Source organism: Lacerta agilis, chromosome 8 (assembly GCF_009819535.1).
Source record: "Lacerta agilis isolate rLacAgi1 chromosome 8, rLacAgi1.pri, whole genome shotgun sequence".
Lineage (NCBI taxonomy): Eukaryota > Metazoa > Chordata > Lepidosauria > Squamata > Lacertidae > Lacerta > Lacerta agilis.
In genome coordinates this window covers 30,346,487-30,371,556 of record NC_046319.1, presented here as the reverse complement: position 1 = coordinate 30,371,556, position 25,070 = coordinate 30,346,487, and the positions used below count along the sequence as shown (strand labels likewise).

Sequence of the window (25,070 nt, the reverse complement as noted above, 5' to 3'; positions counted from 1 at the left end):
TCACTCCCTTCCCACAATTCTGCGTTAATTCAGTGAAATTATTTTAAGTGTTCAAAACGCTGGGGATAGATCCAGAGTGTTTTGAGCCACTCAAGTGAGTGCAATTATTTCTGAAGGAAGGCGTTGTTGGGAATAGGTGGTCAGGCCTTGAGAAAAGAATGGAAAAGAATGCTGGGCATTTAGTTTCCAGGAGCCTGGAAACCTTGGGGCTGCCATCTAGGAATTTAAAATAAGATTCACAGAAGTTGTGGAGAGGTTGTCAGCAAACTTGTGCTTGTGAGAACTTGAACATGAGGACCCTTGGGACTTATTGTACTTCAGATATCAGCCCTTTTGAATCTATTGCAACCCAGAATACCTGGGAAGGGTTGTAGCTTAGTGGTAGAGCATTTGAGAAGGTCTGAAGCTCAATCCCCAGCATCTGCAGGTGGAGATCCTGGAGATCCTGAAATCCTGGAGAGCTGCTGTCAGTGTTGAGCTAGGTGGACCAATGGTCTGACCTGGTATGAGGTAGCTTCCTACTTTCCTCTCAGAAGGGGAGACAATTGACTTGCAAATGTTGACATGGCTCCATAGTCTTACCATTGCCACCAGCAGTCCTGAATCATTTGAGTGCAGAATTTCTGGACTGCACTCTAGTGCCTTGTGTGTAACAATGTCAGGGCACAGTGATTTGCTGGCTGAGGGCTAGTAAACTGAATTCTGGATGTCCTATGGAAGAGTGGTTGAGGATATAGATCAGTTACTTGCTCTGGAGTTGGTTGTGCTCTCTCAGAAAGAACAGTGGCCTTGGTGGGTTTCTACATGTTTCTGCTGGTATGTCAGCTACAGCTGTTCTTGCATAGGGATAGCTTGGCTATGCTGGTCCATACATTGTTAGCCTCGGGTCGGAATTATTGCAGTGCACTCTATATAGGCCTGCCCTTATACATGTTCCAGAAGTATATGGCTTGTGGCTGATGCTGAGGGAACTGCATTGTCTGCTGAGATGCAACTTAGGCAGGTTTAAGGTTTTGTGGTTAGTAAGTACAGGAGAAACTCGAAAAATTAGAATATCATGGAAAGGTTCATTTCTTTCAGTTATTCAACTTAAAAGGTGAAACTAATATATGAGATAGACTCATGACATGCAAAGCGAGATATGTCAAGCCTTTATTTGTTATAATTGTGATGATTATGGCGTACAGCTGATGAGAACCCCAAATTAACAATTTCAAGTTTGGGGTTTTCATCAGCTGTATGCCATAATCATCACAATTATATCAAACAAAGGTTTGACATATCTCGCTTTGCATGTCATAAGTCTATCTCATATATTAAACTCCAGTAGCTAATGAAAACAATTGCTTACATAAATGGATTTTTCCACAATATTCTAATTTTTCTAGTTTCACCTATATACAATGCCTTAAACAACTTATTGACCAGGACATTGCATTATTTCTTATATCCCTGCCTGAACACTTGGGTTATCTGTGTGGTACTGCATGCGCTGGAGGGTCACTGCGACTGTTTAAAGTAGAGCCTTTAGTGCAGAGACACCTGCAGACCAGCGCCAACAATCTCTACTTTATGGTGCACATGGAATGCATTTTTATTTCAGCAGGCCTTCCAAGAAGGAAGAGCATATTCACTGATAGGAATTGGTTCGCAGTACTTCATGAAAAAGATTTTCAGCTGTGAGAAGATTAGAAGTTTCTGTTTTTGTTTAACAACAGTTTAGTGTGGCATCCAAACCCTAAATGGTGGTTAATCTTCACTAAGGTTAGTTGGAACAAGCCACCACCAGGGGGTGGTGCTAAAAGAATAAGCTTGAAAATCCGTCAAAAGGATTTTCATTTCAGGGTAAGGTAAAGGTAAAGGGACCCCTGACTGTTTGTTCCAGTCAAGGACGACTCGGGTTGCAGCGCTCACCTCACTTTATTGGCCGAGGGAGCCAGTGTACAGCTTCCGGGTCATGTGGCCAGCATGACTAAGCCGCTTCTGGCGAACCAGAGTAGTGCACGGAAGCGCCATTTACCTTCCCGCTGGAGCGGTACCTATTTATCTACTTGCACTTTGACGTGTTTTCGAACTGCTAGGTTGGCAGGAGCTGGGACTGAGAAACGGGAGCTCACCCCGCTGCAGGGATTCGAACCGCCAACCTTCTGATCGGCAAGCTCTAGGCTCTGTGGTTTAGACCACAGCGCCTGTATTTGTAAAAGGAGGTGCCAAATAGAAGTTTTAGAAGTGAATATGCTGTGTAAAGCCTGGAAGTATTCCTCCCCTCCACCTACAGAATCTGCCCCCCACTCTCTCTGTATGTATGCTGTGCCCATGTGTCTGTTTATTCCAACATGCCCCTCTCCGTTTTGTAAATGTGTTTGACAATAGGCAGTTTCTTTCGGGAGCTGTAAAGTAGTCCTTGTTCATGACGGGAGGCATGTAGCTGCTGGCTCACTCACCCTTGATTAGGTGATGGTTGGGTTCATAGTGCTGGGAAGCATCTTGCCTTCTGGAGATGCAAGCAGAGGTGCACCAGCTGCTGCAGGAATACTTTGTACACATTAAGGAAAAGAACACATAAATGTTTTAGCACTCTGCCTCACTTGCCTATGCATGTGTTATGTCTGGTTAGAGCAAGCTCTACATAAAAGAAACGGCAACTCTCAAACCCAGGTACAGTCTTAACTTCTTGCACATGGATTGGAAAATGGGTTGACAAGTTGTGTGTCTTAATTAGTGGCAATTTTAAGACTGCAAGTCTTTGCAGGATACTGAAACTCAGAAGTGTTTTTCCCTTACTGCTAGATTTTGAATGGTAGACAATGTTCCCTGCAAAGATGCTATCTGCGTCTTATGTTTTTTGTTGGCAGTTCCATGAGCTTTTTGAGTTTCTTTTAAAATAAAGATAACTAAATGAATGTGTTTGTGACACACACACACACACACACACACACACTACAACTCCCCACTCTTGTAATAATATCAGTTGCTCCGCAATAATGGCAGAGATTTCTATAAATAGAAAAAAATGCATTTAAACAAAATCCATTAAAACAGCATTAAAAATAAGGGAGGAGAAAATCAGCAGCAAAGTATCTGAAATAGAAAAACAGTGCACAGAAACAAAATCTTCTCTCTAAACAAAGGTAGCACTTGATTTTGGCTACTTCACACAGAATGAACCTGCCTGTTCTTAGGGATCATTTGGGAAGCCCTTCTCTGAGCTCCTCCTCCTCCTGAGGTTAGAAGAGAGTGCCCAGAGAAGGGGGAAAGTTCTATAGCTCAGATGTGGCTCATCTGTTTTGCACACTGAAGGTCTAAGGTTCAATCTCTGCATCACCATTTGTAAGGTTCAGATAGCAAGTGATTGGAAAAACCCCTTCTAGAAACCCTAGAGAGCTGCTGCCAGTCAGAGTGGACAGTACTGGGCTAGAATGACAGTCTTGTTATAAGGCAGTTCCCTATCTTCCTTTGTAACAGACCTTGTCCATGATGGTGCTCTGCCTTTCAAGTGCCCTCTATAGGTAACATTTCACCAGCTACAACCATTGTTAGGCTCTTGGTCAATCCAATTTTATTTGCCAAGGCATTTGAATTCTATTTGCTTACACAGTTAGAGTATTAGACACTGTGTTGATCTGTTTCATTTGCGGCTATGTTTTCGTTTTTCGTTTCCAGTCCTCTCATCACTGGTGTATGTCTTGTGGTTGATATCTATTACTCTACATTTTTGTGGCTTGTAAGCTGATTTGAAGAATCAAGTTTGTGATAAAGCAGGATACTGAAATATAAATCTACCCCAGAGGCAACAAGATAATATGTGATGAAAGTGGTGACACGTTATACAAGTGGCTCCATGTGTTGGGCCACAGGGGCTCATACCCACCCCCCAAAAGAGGAGATGCTCAATTCCATGACTTTGGCATGAATGGTTAAGGCCCCCTGTGCGCTCATGTTTCATGATCCTTATGTGGAGAAGGGCACATGCCCATACTTCCCCCACCGCATCATGAGGATTTCAAGCCAACACTTTGGTACTGGAAGATCAAGAAACTTGAATAAAAGTCATATATATCTGAATTTCTGACACTATCTGTCTCATTTGCAGGTTCTTGTCTGACAGAGTTGAGTTTATAATGCGTAGTATTTGAGTTAGCTTTCCATATTTCTATTTGAGGCTGTTAAGCGTCTTGCATGGCTTCAGATCAATACTGGTATTTATTTGGGCTGATAATGTTGCATTTGCAGCTGATATAATATAACTAATGACTTCCTCAGGGATGCGGAAGTTTAGAAGACCCTGCAGCTTGGGAGCTGTGCAGGAACGAAGGCAATAGCTCCCAAAGAATAGGATATACCATCTATTTCAGTGGAATCCCTTAGAAATTCATTATAGAGCAAGAACGTTAAAATATGTGTTGAAATCAGTTGCTTTGCCCTGGCATGAAGTTTGCAGCCATTTTAGCCTAACCCTTTTGAGCTCCTTGTGACTCTCTTTCATTCAGGGCTAGACCTCTGTTGGAAACTTTGACATCTCTCTCCATCTTAAATTGGTTATGTTCCGAAATGGGGCCCATACAACAGATCTAGTTTTTCAGGTTTTGCTGTAAAACTCTTAGCCTTATGATCCATAATGTTAATATGTGATTGTGGTACGTAGAGGTTATGCTGGAGGTAGCACCCAAGCAATTAAGTTCATAAAAGTGATTAGCCCATAGGAAGTTTTACTAGTCCACATGGCCATACATATTTATGTTGTTCATTTGCTGCACATTCATAGCTTAAATAGGGGATCAGGAAGGGAGAATTCATTGTTTAGCTCAAATGCAATCGCTTCCTCTGCACTTCTTCCAGGTTACTGTTATAAAATTGTGTAATGCTTGTATTGTGTGTCCTGGGCACACTCAGCCAAGGAAGGCACATGTGTGATAGTTAATTACTTATTGACAAAAGCGCACCACTGTATTATCAAAATCTCCAGTTTTTCCAAAACCACCCCTCTCCTTTTACTAGCTACTTTGTCTCCAAAACTACCCCCTCCTTTTACTAGCTACTTTGTCTCCCTCTCATCTAAGCTTGTAATTGTATCCATGCAAAAGATAGTTGGAAGGCAACTTCGTTGCTTTAGATCGTTCATTTACATATACAAGTTATTTGTGTATACTTGTTCTTTGTGCTACTTAGTCCAGGAAAACTACTGCCCCCTATTTCATACTCTCGATAATTAAAAAGGGGTTGAAAAAGTCCCCTTATAGGAAATCCCCCCCCCTTATTATGAAAGGGTAGGCAGAGTTTACTCATTGACCACCTTTCTTGTGAGATCAAATAGTGACTTCATTTGGACTTTCTAACCTCTTCTCAAGCTGTAATATACACCAGCGTCATGTAACCCCTTCGCTCCTCTCTCTGTATATGAATATGGAATTGAGCCAGGAAGGTGCGCCTGGACCAGGAATTTATAGTTAATGACTTATATGTGGCTTCATATTCTGGCTTGTTTGTAAGCTATTAACCATAGTTTCTAGGTTTGTGAGGTAAAGGGAAGCCATGGTAAACCAAGGTACAGGGGTTGTGTGTGGAGGCAGGAAGCCCGTGTATGTTTTGTCATCTGATCATGACTGCACCATGGCCAATGCCCAAATTGCGGTTTAAGATTTATTTATTTACTTAATGTTTTTATTTCTACCTTTTCTTCAAGTTGGGATTCATGGTAGTTTCCAACATTTAAAAACATTATAAAATGCAAAGTAATGAAAATAAACTAGTTAAAAAAATAATTAAAATACATGAAAACAACATGTTTAGAACCAGTAATTAAGACACAGTTTCCCCCTGAACAGCAGCCCAGCTATCAGCATCATCTGCTCCTTAGTTTTCAAAGCCCTCTTTGAACAGGAAGATCTTAGCCTGTTGGCAGAAGGATAACAAAGAGGGAGCCAATCTGACCTCTCCTGGGAGTGAATTCCACAGTATATTGGAGCAGCCACAGAAAAGGCTCTCTCTTGCATCAGCTTCAATTGTGGCACCAAGAGAAAGGTTCTTATCCGAGGACCAGGGCAGGTTCGCAAAGGGAGACAAAATATTTCAGGTAGTTCTGATTACTGACTATAATGCAGTTTTTGAGCAGTAGTTCAGACAGACAATCAAATCTAAGTTTGTTATATTTCACATTCAGTAACAATGTAATTTCTTTGCATTTGCTGTTGTTGCCATTGCTGTATGTCACTAGTTTTATATGCCCTGTTTGATGCTGACTTGCATTTTGTTGTCTATAACAAACCTTTGGCTTAGCAAAATGTGTGCGCGGTGCTTTCCCCCACCTCCCAGAGTGGCAGACTGGGACAGGCTTTTAGCCTTTTTTATTTATTAAATGATAGGAAGAAGATAGTGTTCCCTCAATTCCAGATCAGATTTCTTTTGCTTCTTCTATCCACACCTATTTTCCCACCCACTGGGGAAGGGTGGCGGCTTGTAAATTTCTGCCTCTCTGGTTTCTCAGCTTGAGGATGGAGCACATTAGCACATCAATGAACTGGACGTGATGAGGTCACAACTGGGGTCCCTGAGCATTTCATGAGGTCCTCTTCTGTTGTTGAGAACTTTACAGGTTGTCTGTTTCTAGCAGCAGCTGAGCTCATTGTGGAAATCACCAGTGTGGAGGCGGTTGGTGCTTCTAAACTGCTGCATGGTAGATTTGATTATAACTAAAAGATTATTTTGTTGGTTAATTGTAAAATGCCTTGTTGCCTGATCACCAGGGTGTGTTTTCAGTGTGGAATATATGTGCACAGATATGTGAAATTTTAAAGGTTCATGTATGTGCAGATTAAAAGAGTGACAGTTGTCTTGCTACAGCACATACATAATGTTAATACAGCTGTTGGTCTATATAGAGGCCTATAAATATATTAAGTGGTGCAATTTAGCAGCATCCGGCAATCAGAAAGTAGGGAGGCCACTACAAACAGCTTTTGAATGTTTTGTTCAGAGGGAAGTGCCTTTGGCTCAGTGATAAAGCATCTGCTTTGTGTACAGAAAGTTTCAGGTTGATCGCCTAGCATCTCCAGGTAGGGCTAGGAGAGACTCCTGTCTGGAACCCTGGGGATCTGCTGCCAATCAGTGCAGACATTACTGAGCTAGCAGTGTTCTGAGCTAGCTAGCAACTAGACATTCTGTTTTGGCGACTGTAACTTTGGTTTAAGGAGCCATTTGGAGCCTAGCTTATACATCTGAGTTTCTAACACTTTGAGCTAGATAGACCAATGTATTGACTTGGTACGAAGCCGTTTCCTGTGCCTATACTTAACTGCATGCTTATTTTGCCCTTCCTCTGATGAGATTGGGGGTGGGCTGTATGTAATCTACTGCCCACCTCCCCCTTTTTTTGTTCATCACAGCAACCTATGGGGTAGGTCAGGCACAGAAATTGTCAGCCAGTGAGCTTCCTGGCTGAGTGCAGTCCTAACCATGCCTACTCAGAAGTAAGTCCTGTTGTATTCAGTTGGACTTACTCCCAGTTATGTAGGGCTAGGATTGCAACCCGAGAGCGGAGTTGAACCCAGAGTCTTCCCAGTCTGGTTCCACACGCTGCCATCGATAGGCCTAGCATCTATGGCATTTCTATTCAGTTTAGAGCTACCTAAAGTCAGTGGTCACCACTGCACCTTTTGTTCCTGAATCCCAGAAGTTGGTTATGCATTGTGCGGAGCAATACTTCCTTTGTTTGTCCTGTGCCACTGGGATCTTGCCTTGCGCAAGGCGCACTGAAGCAGATCTGTGTTCCTGCGCGACTCTCAGGATGAAGTTCCCGGTGGATTGCAGCCTTAGTTTATACAGCTGTAGCTGTAATGACCTGCTGGTTCTGCTTTATTTTTCTTTGGCTGGGAGAGAGTGCTGTTTTATTTGACAGAATCAAGTCCCTCCCCCTTAACCTGGCTAAGGTTTTTGCTCTTTTCTTCTTTTTTTTAAAAGAATCCTCTCTTTTGCAGCAATGCAATCATTTCCCTCTTTTACAGTGATGTTTACAGAGTGCATTAAATTTTACAGCTTAGTAACCTAGTAACACTATCCCAAAGTTTGAGGAGAATCCTGCCTTACATTAAGCAAATACTGGGGGAAAGTTCAGATGATCTCCGCCCCCCCAACACACGTTGAAATAATGTGTAAAAGGGCAACACGGGATAAAACTCTCCCCACATATTGTTGTTACCTGTCCTTTACCCCAAGGTCCCAGGATGGGGTTAGACCATTAAAACACATGTTCAAACCAGACCAGTGGTGTGGGCCTTCAGAAGATGTTTGTTTGTTTTTGATCTGCACTGAGAGCTTGCTAGGCCAAGACCTTTCTCTAGTTTAAAATCTCCTGATGAATAGCTGAAGAGAAATAATGGGATTCAATACTAGAGAGTTAACGGAATTCCAGGAACAGTGCCGTTATGCTTGATGATTAAGCACTTTGGTCTTGGCGCTCTCAGTCGATCTGAAAACGAGATACGTTCTGATTATTTTGTTTCCCCTCCATTATTGAGAGGACAGAAGTTCCGTCGCCTAATGGACTCCTGAAAAACCGGTGCGCTCTCTCTCTCTCTCTTTCTGTATGTGTGTATCAAGGGCATTCGTGCATCTTTGTCGCTAAGTGCCCAAGAAGTTTTCCGGAGTCGGCAAGTACCAGAGAGATGCTGAACATCCGCTTCTGTATGCTTGGCAGCTGTATCTTTATTCTAGGATGTAAGTCAATGTCATATTAGAATCACAGAATTGTAGAGTTGGAAGGGACTGAAAGGGTCATCTAGTCCAACCCCCTAGTATCAACTTATGACATCCTTGGATATCTGCTAAGGGCCTAGCACTCTAGAGTTATATCTTGAATTGTGCCAGCCTGTTGACCTAGGACATTTGGCCTGAAATAACTAAGTGGCAATTGCTGGAAGTTAGGAAGTCAATATTTTGTAGCTTTCACCATTCCCCATAATGATGCTACATTGGGGCATTGTGGAAATGTCAAAATGGTGGATGACTTGCAGCCACCTACTACACTGACAGTAAATCCACTGGGCGGGTGGAGACCCAAGCCATGCTGGATAGCACATTGCCTTGGGTCCTTTCTGACCTTGCACCTGCTTTATTCTGAACTTGTGATGGATTTTAACTGAAAGCCACTTTGGGTCATAGAATCATAGTGATGGATTTTAACTGAAAGCCACTTTGGGTCATAGAATCATAGAACTGTAGAGTTGGAAGGTCCACCAAGGGTCATCTAGTCCAACCCCTGCAATGCAGGAACCACAGCTAAAGAACCCCCCTGTTTTTAAAACCTCAAATGAAGGAGAGTTTGCCCCCTTCAGTGGTAGTCCATTCCACTTTTGAACAGCTTTTGCCACCAGAATGTTCTTCCTAATGTTTAGTCAGAATATTCTTTCTTGTAATTTGAATCCATTGGTTTGGATCCTGCCCTCTGGAGCAGCAGAAAACAACCTTGCTCTATTTCCTTTTTATTTTTTGAGGGTTTTTTTTTCCAGTTTTACAGTCACCTCTTCTTTATATACAATAAATTTATTTGACTTCCCACCCAGTGTTTCATGATAGTTCTTTATACATCTTATTTAGCTGCATATACATTCGATCCTTCACCCAATTTCCCACACTCTCTTATCTTTAATATTGTCAACTGTTGGTTTCTTCTTTTGGATGTCATACTGGCATGCTCTGCGTATTCACTTAGTTCGTATATCCATTGCTCTTTCAAGCTTGCTCCATTTCCTATGTGACAGCCCTTTAAATATTTGAAGATGACTATCCTGTCACCTCTCAGTCTCCTCCAAGCTGTACATACCCAGCTTCCTCAGTCATTCCTCATAGGGCTTGGTTTCCAGATCCTTTATCACCTTGGTGATGCACCTCCTCTGCACTTTCTCTAGCTTGTCAGTGTCCTTGTTAAACTGTGGTCAGAACTGGGCACAGTACTCCAGGTGGGGTCTGACCAAGGCAGAATAGAGTAGTACTATTACTTCCCTTAATCCGGAATCTGAGTGTTGTTGATTTTGACTGAGGAGCAGGATAATGAATATAATAAAAAGATTGACACAGACTTCCATGTTCACAAAGGCAGCAAACCTCTGAATGTCAGAAGGGTGTTGACTTCATGCTTTGGTGGTGAACTTCCCAAAGGTATCGTGTTGGCTGCTTTTGGTAAGTGAATGGTGGGCTAGATGAAATGCTTTGGTCTGATCCAGTCGGCTTTTTAAAAAAAGTAGCTACCACTTGGCTACTGATCATGTAAACTCAGCGACTCTCCTGCAATTACGCGAAAGTGGTTGAGTTTCCTGTACACAGACACAAGTATCATTCTCCTACTATGTGCAGCCTTAAAACAAAACAAAACAAAATGTATATATTAAAAATGTGTCAGGAAGCGTTCCTGCCTTCCTCTGAATTTCTGGCTAGGAAAAGCAGGAAAACATGGAAATTTTTGTAGTACACATTTGAATGCTCTTGTTGGAGCCTCATTAAACTTGGCTTGTTTGCAAACACAGCTGGCATGTGTCTCTCACTGAGCTTCAGGCTTGGGGAAGCCAGAATGCAGCCTCCCTCTGGTGCCAGCTGGCTTGGGGGAAGTGTGCCAGCACAGCTTGGTCTTCTCCACATAGCCAGTTCCGGGGCGGCTACCAATCGCGTTTCTTCAGATGTCCCCTAAGTCTGAATAACCCGGGGCATGTCCAGATGGCAAGAATTTTTCCAGAATGGGGAATGCTGTCTCGGTGTTAAGACTGTATGGCCCAGATGTGCAGGGGGTTGGGAGGTTTTTAGCACACGCTGGTCTTTGCCGGTCCCCACATCTGACTGAGGCAGGAGCAGGACCAATGCAAGCTTTCTATCTTCTGCATAGCTGACTGCAGCCTGCTACTGTATAGGAAAGGGGCAGATCATGCAGCAGTGCTCATCCTGGAATGCACCATTTGACACTGGAGGTGGAAGCTTTCATGCTTGAATATCCCTCTGCCAACCCACCCCCCTCAATATATAGATACTACATATTTGAGAGAAGGCTAGCCTGAAACTTTTCTCCTTTTTCTCCTAGTTGCCTTTGTACAGAAATTTCCCCTCCTTTCTGGTGAGTCTTCAGGAGTCTGTGGAGTGTCTTTTCTTGAGGGACCTAAGCAAAAGGCAGCAGTTCTTTAAGCCACTAGGGGTCCTATTGACTCCCCTGATCCAGCTAGCCTGTCTGGACTGACAAGTTGCAGCACATCTTCTAGCCATTATCTGGTTGGCGCAGCAAGGATCAGGCCAGAAGGTTCCAGGGTTCAGTTGCTCTGATGATTAAGAGAATGAAGCAGTTTTATTGGCAACATCACTAAGGCTCAGACAGTGTTGTCCACAGCTGGCCTACTTCAAGCTTCGGAACCATGCCCCCATCCCCAAGTTAAACCCCAGAGAGGATTGAGTAGTTTTCAGAATGGTAGCAGTGACATCTGTCTTCACAAGTATTTCATTTGTCTTCATCCACTGCTTAACTGGTTGCTCCATTAATTGAAAGCAAGTCTTATTTTAACCTCTCATAATTACCAGCCCACACCTCAACAACCTCTCCTCTAACTCTATAATGTGAGCATGTTGCAATATTTCTTTAAAAAGCACTGCTTCCACGAATCTTGTTCTCACTCCAATTACAAATCCCACAATTCCCGTCTCCCTTGGTTCCCCCCTTCTTATTTCCAAACTCCTTGACCGTGATGACTAAAACAGCTGTCTAGATTTCTTTTCCAGTTCTGGCTTAAACCTTTTCCCCATACAGGTTTCATTTCATAAATTCCACACAAGCAGATCTTGGCAATTTTTCTGTGCACTTCTTCCAGGCCTACACTCACTTAATGGCCTTTATCTTCATTGAGTTTTATTGATGATGGTTTTTTTTTATTTGTTGCAATATTATAATGGCAAATCATACAATGGCCCCTGACTGCCCTCATTTGTTAATGGGTGATTTTCCTCTTCCCGCTCCAGATGTGTGACAGGACATGTAGGACCTACAACAAAATGTTGCAATCTGGAGATTTCCTCTTCAAATGATATGCCCTCCTCCAAATTATTTCATTTTATTATCTCACCCAGTTTTCTGTTCACCCTCTAACAGCAAAGCATTAGGCAGTCCTTATTGGGTTGTTGAGGTTTCCCCCCCGTGATGGCACCGGGCTGTAGTCTACACCATGGGGGCACGGGAGGTAACCAAACCTGCCAAATCAACTCCTCCTTTTGTTAACTGCACAATTTCCACCAAGTGGTTATCTATTTCATTTTCTCTGGCTAGCTCTGCTAACCAGCACCTCAACCTTTTAAGTAGCCCAACCTAATCCTTATACTGGGTAGAGTGGTATGGCATCTAAGTGTGAGGTGAATAACAAGGCTTCAGGCCACCCCCCCCCCCAATAAACTGTACGTTTTAATAAGAATTCAGTAAGGCAATAAGTTTAACTGCTTTTGTGAAAGTTATATTTAGAAAAAAGCTAATTTTACAGTTACGTTTTTCAAAAATTTGTATTTGTTATTATGGGTAACTACCTACTCAAACACATCCAGCTATACCTATGCTAGACTGTTTGCCTAACCAAGTCTGTAATAATATCTTTGTAATCCTCAGTTCAACTTCTGTGTTCCATGCCACTTTCTGCTGCAGTGTTCATCCATGCATCCTAACACTTTTTTATATGATCTCTATTAATTTTTCACCATATATATACTATTCTTCCATATACAGTTATTTACAATTAAATTTACATTAGTCCCTTGCTCACAAAAGTTTACTTCCACACTACCTTCTTTTGTCTTCATTATAACAGTTCTTTCTTTTGTGCAGGTTTTAACATTCCTTATGTATTTTTCCTTCTTCCACATATTATTTCAAAAATTTCAAATCATCTATATATACGTTTTCATACTTAAGTCGTTATTAATTGACATACCGTATTTATATAATCTACTTTTGCTTCCTAACACTTTTCAGTCTTCTAGCTTTCTTAAAGCATTTCTGCCCTTTTTCTCTCTAGCAGCTTTTTGCTTCTTAAAATTTCTGTTTCTACAACATTTTCCACTTCAAATCTTGCAACTAATTGCTTTTTTCCAACTTGGCTTCTGTGCAGTTTGAGGAAGGATGCAGCTCAGTGGTGGAGCATCAACTTTGTATGTGGAATGTTCCAATTTAGTCCCCAGCATCTCCAGTTGGGGCTGGAAGTCGCCCCTGTCTGAAATTTTGGAGAGTTGTTGCCAGTTATTGTAGACAATCCTGAGTTAGATGGACCAGTAGTCTGACTTGGTGTAAGGTAGCTTTGCAACCCTTTAACCAGTAAGAAAGTGGGTAGACTCCTGGTTAAGTTTGTGTTTCTTCTTAATTTCCAGGTTCCTAGGCTGAACTTTTGACATCCCCTGCTCAAAACATCCCCTATACTTTTGACTCTCCTGAATAGCCTTCCTGTGAACTTTTGACCCTAAAGTAAAACCAACTAATTTTACAACTTACTTTTTACAACCAAAAGCAAAACGGAAAATGACTGAAAGTTACTCCACACACCTCTCAGGATTCTTGCCCCCACTGCTGAAAAAGATTATTTATACTTTTGCAAAACTTGGAGTTCCCTGAGGTCTGCTGATACCAGCATGAGTGGTGCAGATTTGGCTCCATCTGCAATGGCACACAGAGCCTATACCTTGGAAGTGGAACTATGAAGGACAAACTGTACGTTAGGCTGGAGATCTGTGATTGGGTTCCCCTGATATTGTTTTTACTTTTTGTGTATCCACAGGGAATCTGAATTTAATTGGTGAAGCGGAACTGGTGTGTCTGGGTGTGTGTTTAACCTTCTCCCCAATACCATTTTCCTGACTGAAGTTCTCCCCTGTGGTGCTGTTATACACGTAGGATACAAAAAAAAGGCTTCAGTATTCTTTGTTGGGACTGAAAATGGTTTGGGGCGGGGGGGGGGGGAGAGTTTCAGATCATGAAAATGATGTGTTGAGGGAGGAAAAATGTTAAACACCCCTCTCTTTGTGCCTCCGGTTTTGAATTCTCATTAAAGTGCACACATACCTGTTGAGAGAGCCAATCCCAGATCACCATGTAATGTGTAACTTGGCTCTGAAGCACCCTTTTTGCCTGAGCTAAAATTCTTAGGCGTAACCTTTTTACACCCAGAAGGTTTTATGAAAGGACACAGTGCTCAGTGGTAAAAGCTTTCTTTGCATGCAAAAGATCACAGGTCCAAACCTTGGCATCTCCAAGAGGGACTGGAAAAGGGACCACCATCTGAAATTCTGGAGAGCTAGATGCACTATGGGTCTGACTAGACACAAGGCAACTACCTACATTTATCTTTAGACTATGAGGTGGAATTACATGCCCATAGTGGAAGCCACTTTGCTGTATCTCTGCACGAGTCCCTGATCAGGGCATTTCTGCTGAATGGAAGGAGGCAAAGCCCCAAAGTGTGACTTATCCAGTGATGGAGCAGGTGGCTGCCTATCTCTGAAATATGGGATGGACTTGTTAGTTCCTCTCAATGGAAAGGCACAGTAGTCTTGCCTCCCTCCCTCCACTGCAGGCCGAGTCTGCTACTCACACAGAGACATGGTGGCAGCCTCTGCTGCCAGTGGATGCTTTTAGGGTTCTGGTCTCACACAGCCCTCTGTTTGGGATTTACCGACCTATTCATTAATTTACTTTCAGAGCAGCTTTAGGATGCATGTCCCAAACCGAAGGCCCACTGGAAAGGGATCTTCTTCATTCTTTATAGAGATTATTGTGGCTACCTTTCCTGCTCCTAAGTGCCAGGACATTCTTTCCAGTCAAGGGGGAAAATGTATTGGTACAGCTGGGATGTGGGAGGAGCTGCTGGCTCTCGCCTCCTTCCCTGGGGACCCCTGCTATTTACCCCAGTGAGCTGCTAATTGCAACTATCACAATGCAGAGAACAAGACACCGACCACATTTTCCATTCTCAGATGGCTCAGCAGCACTGAAACTTAGGTCCTTTCAACAAGACCCATTGTAAATGCAAAAGGAGGCAAAGCAGGCTTTTTGTGTCTTGCTGTATGCGGAGAACTTTTCCTAGAAGTTTCTAACCAAGGCTTACAACTCCACAAATGCCATCTCTTTATTACTAACTAGGGCATATAAAATACTTCCCTGCCCCTGTTTCATTTTGCAGACTTGATGGGTTGAAGTTGAGCAAGTTGGTGTGGGAGAAGAGAAAAAGTCTTTGGGTCTGAATGTACAGCATTTGATGAAATTGTGCTTCACATCTTTCAGCTCCTTTGACAACTGTAGCCGTGATGATTTCAGGGTGTGTGAGTGTGTGCCTATCCATGTCATTAACTGACAGGTGATTGGCTGAGCTCTTGGAAGGAGTGGCCACACATGGGAAAGATGCAGAAGAGAATATTCACGAACTTGTTACAGGGACAAGTAATAAAATCCTGTTAATTAAAAGCCAACTGGAATAGGTGGGTCTTCAAAGCCTTTTATTTTTCTGACATCACAATTGGAGCCAGTTGTACATCACTTGGAAGGGAGTTCCATAAGGAAGGCTAATGTGTGCACTGAGAAGCAGTTGCCATGTAACATTGGTGGAAAGGGTGCAAGTAATGTTTGTTGTGTAACATGTGGAGGTGTTTTATACCCTTGGAGATTTGTTGTTTTTGAGTGCTGGGCAATTTCTTAGTCTGCATTTTGTCAACCCATTTCACTGCACACCTCAAGTCACTTTTATAGCATGTTTAGTGGTGCTGACTCTCTAGTAAGTTTGTTTAGGATTGCTGCAAAAAGCTGGAATGTTTGTTAATTCCCCTCTTCTCACTGCGTAAGTGTGTGTTACTTGAGCAAGTAAACTCTTGTTTCCTCTTTACAAAGACAGTCCTAGGTGGATTTACCTAGTACAGTAGATAAATTTCTACTACTATTTCTCTTATTTGTTTTGCTGTCACTTCTCAGTGTGGGTTGGTTTGCGGAATTTGCAAGCCGTCTCTTGCACTACAGTAAAGTTAGTGCATTTGTAAGGTGCGTGGATCATTGCCTTGACAGCATTTTGCTGCTGAAACTCTGTGTGTGTTCTGCCCAATAGTTGTTTGCATAAATGTTGAACATGAGAAGTTTTATCCTCCCGTTTGACGCTGTTTGCTACTTTTGACGACTGGAGGACTTGGCTTCTGAAGTCTGCTGCATTCTAAATTCGTCCCTTGAAATACCGTTTTGTTTGCTGCCTTGCTAAGGAGAATGGCACGCATGAGTTAAAAAGGAAAGCGGGGAGGTCAAGGAGCTCTGTGATTAGCCTCTTTGCCCATTTACGCTTATTTATGCTACACGCGGCTTCCCGTCTGTTGTCTATGCGGCTTCCAGAACCCACTGATGGGTACATGAATTGAAGCACTTGTATGTAAAAGAGAAGAAAAATGCTAATCTTTTACATTTTAAAGATTGCTGTGGTTTCTTGAACCTTTCCTGTCCAAACCTAGCGCAGGAAAACAAATTTGGGATTGGTACAGATGAAATGCTCCCAGTCCCTTAACAATGGCTGAAGAGTTGAGAGCAAGCAGTGGAACTAAGCACTTCCTCATAGGGAACATAGGAAGCTGCCTTATACCAGGGCAGACTGTCTCTATATGGCCTGATACTGCTTCCTCTGACTGGCAGCATCTTCCCAGAGTCTCAGGAACATGAAGGTCTTTTCTTTCTGTCACCTTAAAAAAATATCTCATTTTCACAGCACTGAATCATTTTGTCTGGTCTTGCTGCATAGTGGCCCCTTTTTTTGGACAAAGTCCTTCCTTACCCATATTAGCCTGGTCCTAGAAACGTTTGCGCTAACCTTTTCAGGTGCCAGTGCTAAACTGCATTGTCTTCCATTGCCTTCAGTGCTGGATCACCCAATAAGCAGACTAAGCACATGCTTAGGACACCAGCAAAATGGAGGTACCAAAAATAAAAACGAGGGAGAGAGAGAGAGATTTTTTGAAAGAATTTGACTCCCTCCCTCTCTCTCTCTCTCTCTCTCTCTCTCTCTCTCTCTCTCTCTCCCAAAGCATCAAAGCAGTCATCATGGGAAAAACCAGACTTTGTTACACTCCACTACACGCTCGTCCTCACTTTTTTCTGTTCTTTTTTTTTATTGCTTAGCCACACCTATACCAGGGGGCTGCATCCTACTAATGTAGATCTAAATAACACAAGAAAATCAGATCTGGTCATGTGCACATGATGTACATGCATGCATATTTCAGCATGTGTGTAAGTTTAGATAGGTAGGTAGATATGGTTTAGTTTTATTTTGAATTACATATGGGGTACATCATAATATTTTCACGGCCCAGGGCCTCAAAAGATCTTAATTAAGCCCCGAGTGCCCTGGAATTAGTGCACTGGAGCTGGACCCTGCATGCTTTGTTGGTGGCCAAGTGACTGATCTTGCAGCACTGGATAGATAGAATGGCTCCTCCATTTGCTTGTTCGTCCAGGGATCTTTCTTTAATTTCAGCATAATGATACGCACACATCAGCACACATACCACTCTGAGATCTGGAACTGCTATCTAGAACCGTTGGCATTATCTGTCCACCATATGGGCTCTGCTAGAGTCTATCCTCTCCTTTCCCTTGCTTTTTCGACCCATTCTCCTTTTATTTATTTATTTTTCTTTACTCCTTTTAAATCTTGGCTTCTATGACATATTGGCTGATCTTCTTAATGGTATGAAGAGTAAAAAAAAAAAGAGTTAAAAAAAGTTCATGCTTGTTATTTGCATTGCTACAAATATTCTCAAAAACCAATAAACCATATCTCCTTTTAACTGGATAACTTTTTAATATAAAAAACCGGCAATCTTTTATCCTGCTATGTTTGCATGTTATTAATGGTATTTTAAGTGTTTCGTTCACATTGTATTGTTTTGTTCTCATTTTAATTTGTATTGTTATAAATACAAATTTGTTAGCTGCCCTGGAATCCATTCGGGAGGAAAGGCAGGGTAATAAATCTTTGGAAATAAAACGAAATGAATAAATTATTGTCGGCATATGCCCAAGAAGGGAGCATGGGTTCCGGGAAGGCTAGTAAAGAACTCTGCCTGAGACTCTACAGAGTCATAGCCAACCTTAGTGAAGGGCGCTGGACTAGGTAGGCTGGTGACCTGACTCGGTTAAAAAAAAAGCAGCAGCAGCTTGGGTAGATAACTAAGCCTCCCTTCATTCATTTAGTACATTCTCTCCCACCCCCAGTGTTAGAAACTGAGATATGAAAGCTAGGAGCTAAATGGCACCTTAAACTTAGGCTATGGGAGCAACAACAAAATGTCTAGGCACACTTTTTTTAATAACAAGAATACAAAGCTAAGTGAACTGCAGCTAAAATACTATGTTCATTTTTCACATGGTCTAGTCCTTCTCCTGCCCACCCCCATAATATTCTTAAGAGGGTCTCTTATCCGGTCTTCAGAGAGTAGCTGGTAGTGGGGAGGCAGAAAAAGGTCCTCCTTTCCTTCCACTCTGCAGTTTTGATCTGAAATCTTAGGCGCAGTACTGCGACCAGAACATGCTTGTGCAAATGAAATTCCCTTTCGCAAAATGCGCTTAGAACAATGGGAGTTTCGAACACTGCCCACCACTCCAGGCAGGGGACATTATCTCCTAGGGTCAATGCTGGCATGATGGATAAAACAGAATTCCAACCAATATTTGAATATACTTTTGCTCTCCATTCTTCATATGTTCTTCATATTTTGATACTTTTCTTATTGTTATTCATCTTCTCCATTTGAGGAATAGCTTTGTAGATCTCTCTCCCCTCCCCCTCCCCCAGCCTCCATATGGCTCCGAAAAACTAAAACATCTGTCGGCATGGTCATTCCAACTTGAGAGGCTCTTGGAGAATATCTAAGGAGTTTCATAACTCTTGGACCCATGCTTACACCAACACTGGTTGCAGTGCTGGAGATTTTATTCCCAAAGTGCTGTTTCCAGTTTCGTTTATATTATCTAGAGTTACCCCACTGCTGAAATCATTGGAGTCGAGAGAGATTGTTGGTCACGGCTATATTGAAACATCTGCTGCAAATTCGGCTGCAGTGGTGTCACAATATGAATTAAGAACAAGAACATGAGAGGAGCCCTGCTGGATCAGGACAAAGGCCTGTGCAGTTCAGCATCCTCGTCTTGCAGTGGCCAGGATCAGTCAGATACCTGCAGGAAGCCCACAAGCAAGACATGAGCACAAGAGCCCACTTGTGACCCCCAGGAACTGGCATTCCAAGGCATACTGCTTCCAATACAATGGTACCTCTGGTTAAGTACTTAATTCGTTTCAGAGGTCTGTTCTTAACCTGAAACTGTTCTTAACCTGAAGCACCACTTTAGCCAATGGGACCTCCCGCTGTTGCTGTGTCGCCAGAGCACGATTTCTGTTCTTATCCTGAAGCAAAGTTCTTAACCTGAAGTGTTATTTCTGGGTTAGGGGAGTATGTAACCTGAAGCGTATGTAACCCGAGGTACCACTGTAATGGGTAAACAAACCACGATGTCCAGTAGCCATCAATGGCCTTGTTTTCCATGAATTTATCCAAGCTCCTTTTAAAGTACAGTGGTACCCCGTTTTACGCACGCGATCCATTCCAGATCGCGCTACGTAACACGGGCGTGCTTAACACGAATGCCCCAACCCACCCCGAAAACCCGGATGTAGCACGATTTGAGCGCTTCTGCGCATGTGAGAAGTGCGCAGAAGTGTTCTGCGCAACCGGGGGTCGCGCACGCTCTGGAAACGCTTCCGGGTTGCGGGCGTTCTTAACTTGAACGCCCGCAACCCGGGGTATGACTGTATCCAAGTTCATCACTACATCTTGTAGTAGAGAATTCTGTAGTTTAACTATGTACAGTACAGTATGACAAAGTGCTTTCTTCCATCAGTCCCGAACCGCCCAATATTCAGCTTGATTGGGTAGTCCCAGGTCTCAATATTATGAGTGTTGGAGGAAGACTTCTCCCTGTCCAGACTTCTTCACATGTCTATTTTTATATGCCTCTGTCATGACTTCTGCTACCTTTTTTCTAGACTAAAAAGTTCCAGATGTTTTCTTCATAGAGGAGTTGTTCTTACCCCATGATAATTTTGGTTTCTCTTTTCTGAACATTTCCAACTCTGCAAAGGTCACTTTTTTTTTAGGTGTGGCAATCAGAGCTGAATATACTAGTTGCATCATAGATGTGCCCAGTGACATTATATCATCCTCATATCCCTCCCTCCCTCCCTGTCCTAATGATCCATAACATGGAATTCACCACACACTGGGCCGTCATTTTCACCCAGCTATTCACCACAACCCCAAGTTCTCATTCCTGATCAGTCACTTCTAGTTCAGACCACACTAGCATATAAATGAAATTAAGTGTTGTTTTTTTTTACCTCAGTATACATCCCTTCACACTTTTGCATATTGAATCGCTATTGCCATTTTTTATGCCCATTCAACTAACTTGGAGAGCTCTTCGCAGCCCTTTTTGTTTTTTGTTTTTCCACCTTGGCAATTTGATATTGCCAGCAAACTTGGCCAATGCACTGGTCATTTATAAGTAAGCTAAAAAGCACAGGTTCTAATAATGATCCTTGGGGACCCCTTCTTCTTCAATCCTCCATTGTGAGTACTCTCCATTTCTTCCTCCTTTATTCTTCATGTTCTTTAATCAGTTACTGATTCATAAGAGGACCCGCCTCCCATAATTGGTGTGACTCTCCAAATAAAAGTGCTGCTATACATGGAATGTATAGGCACCAGATAAAATAACAGTTTGCTCAATTTGCACAACATGTTTCTGTTGCATTCATTTTATTTAAAATATTTGTACAGTATACCGCTCTTCAGCAAAACATTAGAAAGGATGCAAAAACTCCTATCCATTTGTGGGTTTTTTGTTTGTTTGTTTGTTTGTTTGTTTTGCCCTCCAACAAATATTTCACCTTTGTTCTTTTCTTGTGTTCCAGCTGACCTTGAGATTTGTTTTTACGTGTTCTTAGAACTTACGGGTGGGTGTGGGTGGGGAGTAGTATGGGTACTTCCATTCACATATCCAGTCATACCCCTCCAGAATACTCCATTCTCCCTTCCACCCAGTTTTTTGCTCCCATCCCGCAACCATCAATATGCATTCTGCGGTCACTGAGCATGCTCAGTCTTCATTGAGCTGTTATTTTTTCTTAACATTTTGGGTAGTTCCCCCAAAGCCTGCTAATGCCTCACTTTCATGCACAGATGGTCCTTTTAGGTACTGTACACAGCAACCCACACTGCCCTCTGAGCTTTGGAAACAGAGCCAATGATTCAACGATGCAGTGGCCTATGAGGAGGTGGAGAGGGAAGGTTATGTGTGGATGTGTGTTTTGATGCCACCTAATGGCTAATGTGAAACTGGCTGTGATCTTTACAATGCCTGAGATGTTGGCAAGCTGCTGCTGATCAGTGTAGACAATACTGAGCTAAATCAACAGTTTCCTGTGCTCATACTGGGCTGGCTTCTGATATTTCGGGTGGGGTTGTAGCTCATTGTTTTGATGACCTGGTCATTGGCATCTCCAGAAAGGAATGGGAAAGCTCTCTGTCTGAAGACCCTATGCTAGAGAAAGACTGTATGCTCCCAGGTAATGTAGACAATACTCAGCTAGGTCTGACTCAATATATGGCAGCTTGCAAATTGCTGTCTCCTAGTCCTGTAGTTTGCTCCTTGCTTGGGAAGAAGAACCATCCAGTCAATATTGCATCTCATTTATACGAGTTAGCTGATGATGTGTCCTTTAGAGAGGGCTGCTCTGGGAGAGATGTGTGGGGCAGGGTTGGTGAACATTTGTTCTCTGGATGTTGCTCAACTACATCATCCCTGACCATTGGCTATGCTGACTGGAGCTGATGTGAGTTATAATCCAAAAACATCTAGAGGGCCACAGGCTCCCCATCCCATAGCAAGGGGACTATGACAGTGGTTTCTGACATCAAATGTGAATACTGTGGCAAGAGGAAAAAATACTCCTTTCTTGTTGCTACAACTTTAGGACAACCCACCAAAATTGTTAGCTAGTGGGTTCAGAACTGACAGAGGGAAGAAGCACAGTTTCACACAATGGATGAATTGTGGCTCTCCAGACTAAACTGCTGTCAACCCTGATTATTGGTTGGCTTGGGATGATAGAAGTTGTAGCCCAATCAGAAGGACCACAAGTTCCCCATCTCTGGCTTAGGTGTTTCTTGACTATATGATGATCACTTGCATGGACAGTTTTAAAAAGAAAAAAGATAAATCTGGAGAGGGAAGGTTCTGTCCATGGCTACTATGACAGCACACTGAACCCTTCATCTGCAGACACAGAAAACTTCTGAATACCAGATTATGAGGTTGAACAAGAGGAGAAAACCATCACTATGGCACCCTGTTTGGACATTTCCCAGAACCATCACACTGTCGGCTGATGAGGGTTGAATAGAAGGCTGGCATCATACCCTGTATGTGTTGCTCATTTGTGCGTGTGTTTGTGCATGTGTGCATACACACACCCTAAAATCTGCCAGATTGGGATATCTTTTTAATTGATTTGTGTTTATTGCGAGAGGAAGTGTGGCAAGTCCATAAATGGTGGCTGTAGAATCAAGCCTGTATGAAATGCATTGGCTGGTGAGGCTTAACAGGTTAGCTTTTCTCCTGATAATGCTCCTATCAGACAGCCTTATAAGCATTTCTCTGGGAATTATTGGAAAGTTGGCTGTATGTTTTCTCTCTCTCAGAACAGGAAGAGTGGACCAAATGTTGTCGGTCCGTGGGGTGTTACCCGGGAGCAACTTGGCTTTTCAAAACAAGTTTGTGTCTACTTTGTTTGCTGTCTTCTGCATGGAAGCTGGACTGATGACCTATAACCACCCCTGGCCTCTGAGAAAGAGGGCAGCCATCCAGCAAAACAACTCCCATCTATGCTCCTCAGGCACAATCTGCCTGACTTGCCTCTCTCAAACTATTCACTACTGATTTCTGCTCTTCCCAATTCACAATATGTACCAAGGAAGCTACTTTCTTTTCTTGTTGCTGTGCCCCCAGAGCCTTTGGGGAAATTTCTCTGAGTCCCAGCTTCTTTTGAGGGCTCCCTGACAAGCTTTAGTGAGGGCTTATGGGGAAAGGGGATCTGATAGCAGCTTTTGTAGTGTGAGCTTGAGGTGTGGAAGCTAGGAGGGACATCTTGACTAATGGGCATACAAGAATTGCTTCCCTGGAGTCCAAAATCCCCTGGTCATATATTGCTTATTCCAGGGCTAGAGGCATTCCCCAGTCCAAAGATATGCACGTTCTGGAACCAGTTTACCAGGGAGTTAATGTATTCATCAGTTTTGAGGCTCTTTACATAGGTACAAGTTTGGAGCCATATACACATTAAAGTTACGGATTGTATTAATATACAGTAATTGCAAGAAAAAAAGATGCACCAAATACACATCTGTCTCCCTATACTGGGGAAGATACGAGATTGGTATCTTACATATTGAAATATGCTTCTAACTGTTATGGTAGCCAAATGGTTTGGGGTACTTGGTTGTGGATTGGGTCTCACCTAGTTTTGGAATGCATAGATGCCTTAATTTATCATGTTTTCTATGGCCCTTGGTAATAGAGGAGGCATGGAGGTCCTCTCCAACAGTGAATGTTACCAGAGGGAAGTGTACTTTCCATCGTATTTTCCAGAATGAACCCAACAGTGAGAGAGTGGAATAATGCTGGCTTTTAAATAAAAACATAAATAAATACAAAGAAGAATATAACCTGGTATTGTCTACTTATGAGGAATCTACTTAAAGACCTGAAGAGGTTAGAGGTTCAGCCCTGCCATGAGAGAGAAAGGGAAAGGGAAAGGGAAAGGGAAAGAGTGAAGCAGGTGATATATTTCAAGTGCCATTAAAGAGCAGTAAACTGTCTTTTTTATTTTTCTGCTGTGTGAGTGGCTTTCGTTGGGATTTTCTGCCTCACTTGACAAAGTAAATTGAGCCAACCCTTGGGAGTTTGTGACCAGCCAGGACTGAACTGTTTTAAAGCACCTCTAGAATAGCCACCAGGACAATCTTTTGGTCATGTGACCACAATCCGAGGTAGGGTATTTGTTTTTTTAAAAAATAACACATGGGCCAGTGATCTCTTGTCCAGGGTGGATAGAGTGTATTTTGTGTTTTACAAATTGGGATTAGGCATAACCCTTTTAGTTAGACCATAGGAGTTAAAACGCCATTCTGAGGTCTTGGTGCCAAAAACATGGCTGTGTCAGAAGGATCCCTTGTGAAACCCAGGATGCCTTAAAAAAAGTTCTGTTTCAGGTTCCCTTGGTGAAATGTAGAGCTTAATTTGGGTCTTGATTTTCAAATCCCTCCCCCCAGAACCTGATCTCCTTTTAATTCCGGGGCCATTGTACTGTATGGAAATTTGTGAAATACTGATAAGGTATAGGGTGCCCCCGAGCATGTGCAGAGTGTTTTTTCTTTCCACCAATAATGAGACATAGTTAACCCTTGTACATCTGCGGCTGCGAGGCAACACTTGTCTAGGTAGGAATGTTTTGCTTCCAGATACACGTCAGCAGCACTGTTATTAGGAACTAAGGGTTGATGTGCTCCTTTTCCTGTATTGGCTTAGTGAGACACGTGTTTCAGTTTGCCCCTTAACAGAGTTGCCTCTCTGGAGCTTTCTCTCTCTGTCGCCTTAATCAAAACTTGGGGGTTGGGAGGGAGAGATGGGAAAAAACTGATCTACAGTCCTCACAATTTGAAACCCACAGTAAAGTAAATTTAGCTGTGTTTGAAACAAACCATTCAGGGAGTTTTAAACAGTGCCCTGTCTTAGTTGCAGATTTGAGCTAATAATGATGATGATGATGATGGTGTCTGTAGCTAAAATAGCTATCAGGTGTGTAGAATAAATGAAACTGTACCTTTACAAGTATGTGTACATTCCTTAGGTTAAAGTGCAGTTGTGTGTTATTTTCCCCTCCTTTCTTTAATTTTAAGGGTGGTGTGATTTTGCTACATTTATTGGA

At 42.6% G+C, this 25,070-nt stretch overlaps 1 protein-coding gene across 3 annotated transcripts in view; it reads left to right on the top strand.

Annotated features, from left to right (window-relative positions):
• ZNF423 (zinc finger protein 423) overlaps window positions 1-25,070 on the top strand; it is a 302,228-nt gene that overhangs the window by 90,178 nt on the left and 186,980 nt on the right. The window lies entirely within an intron of this gene.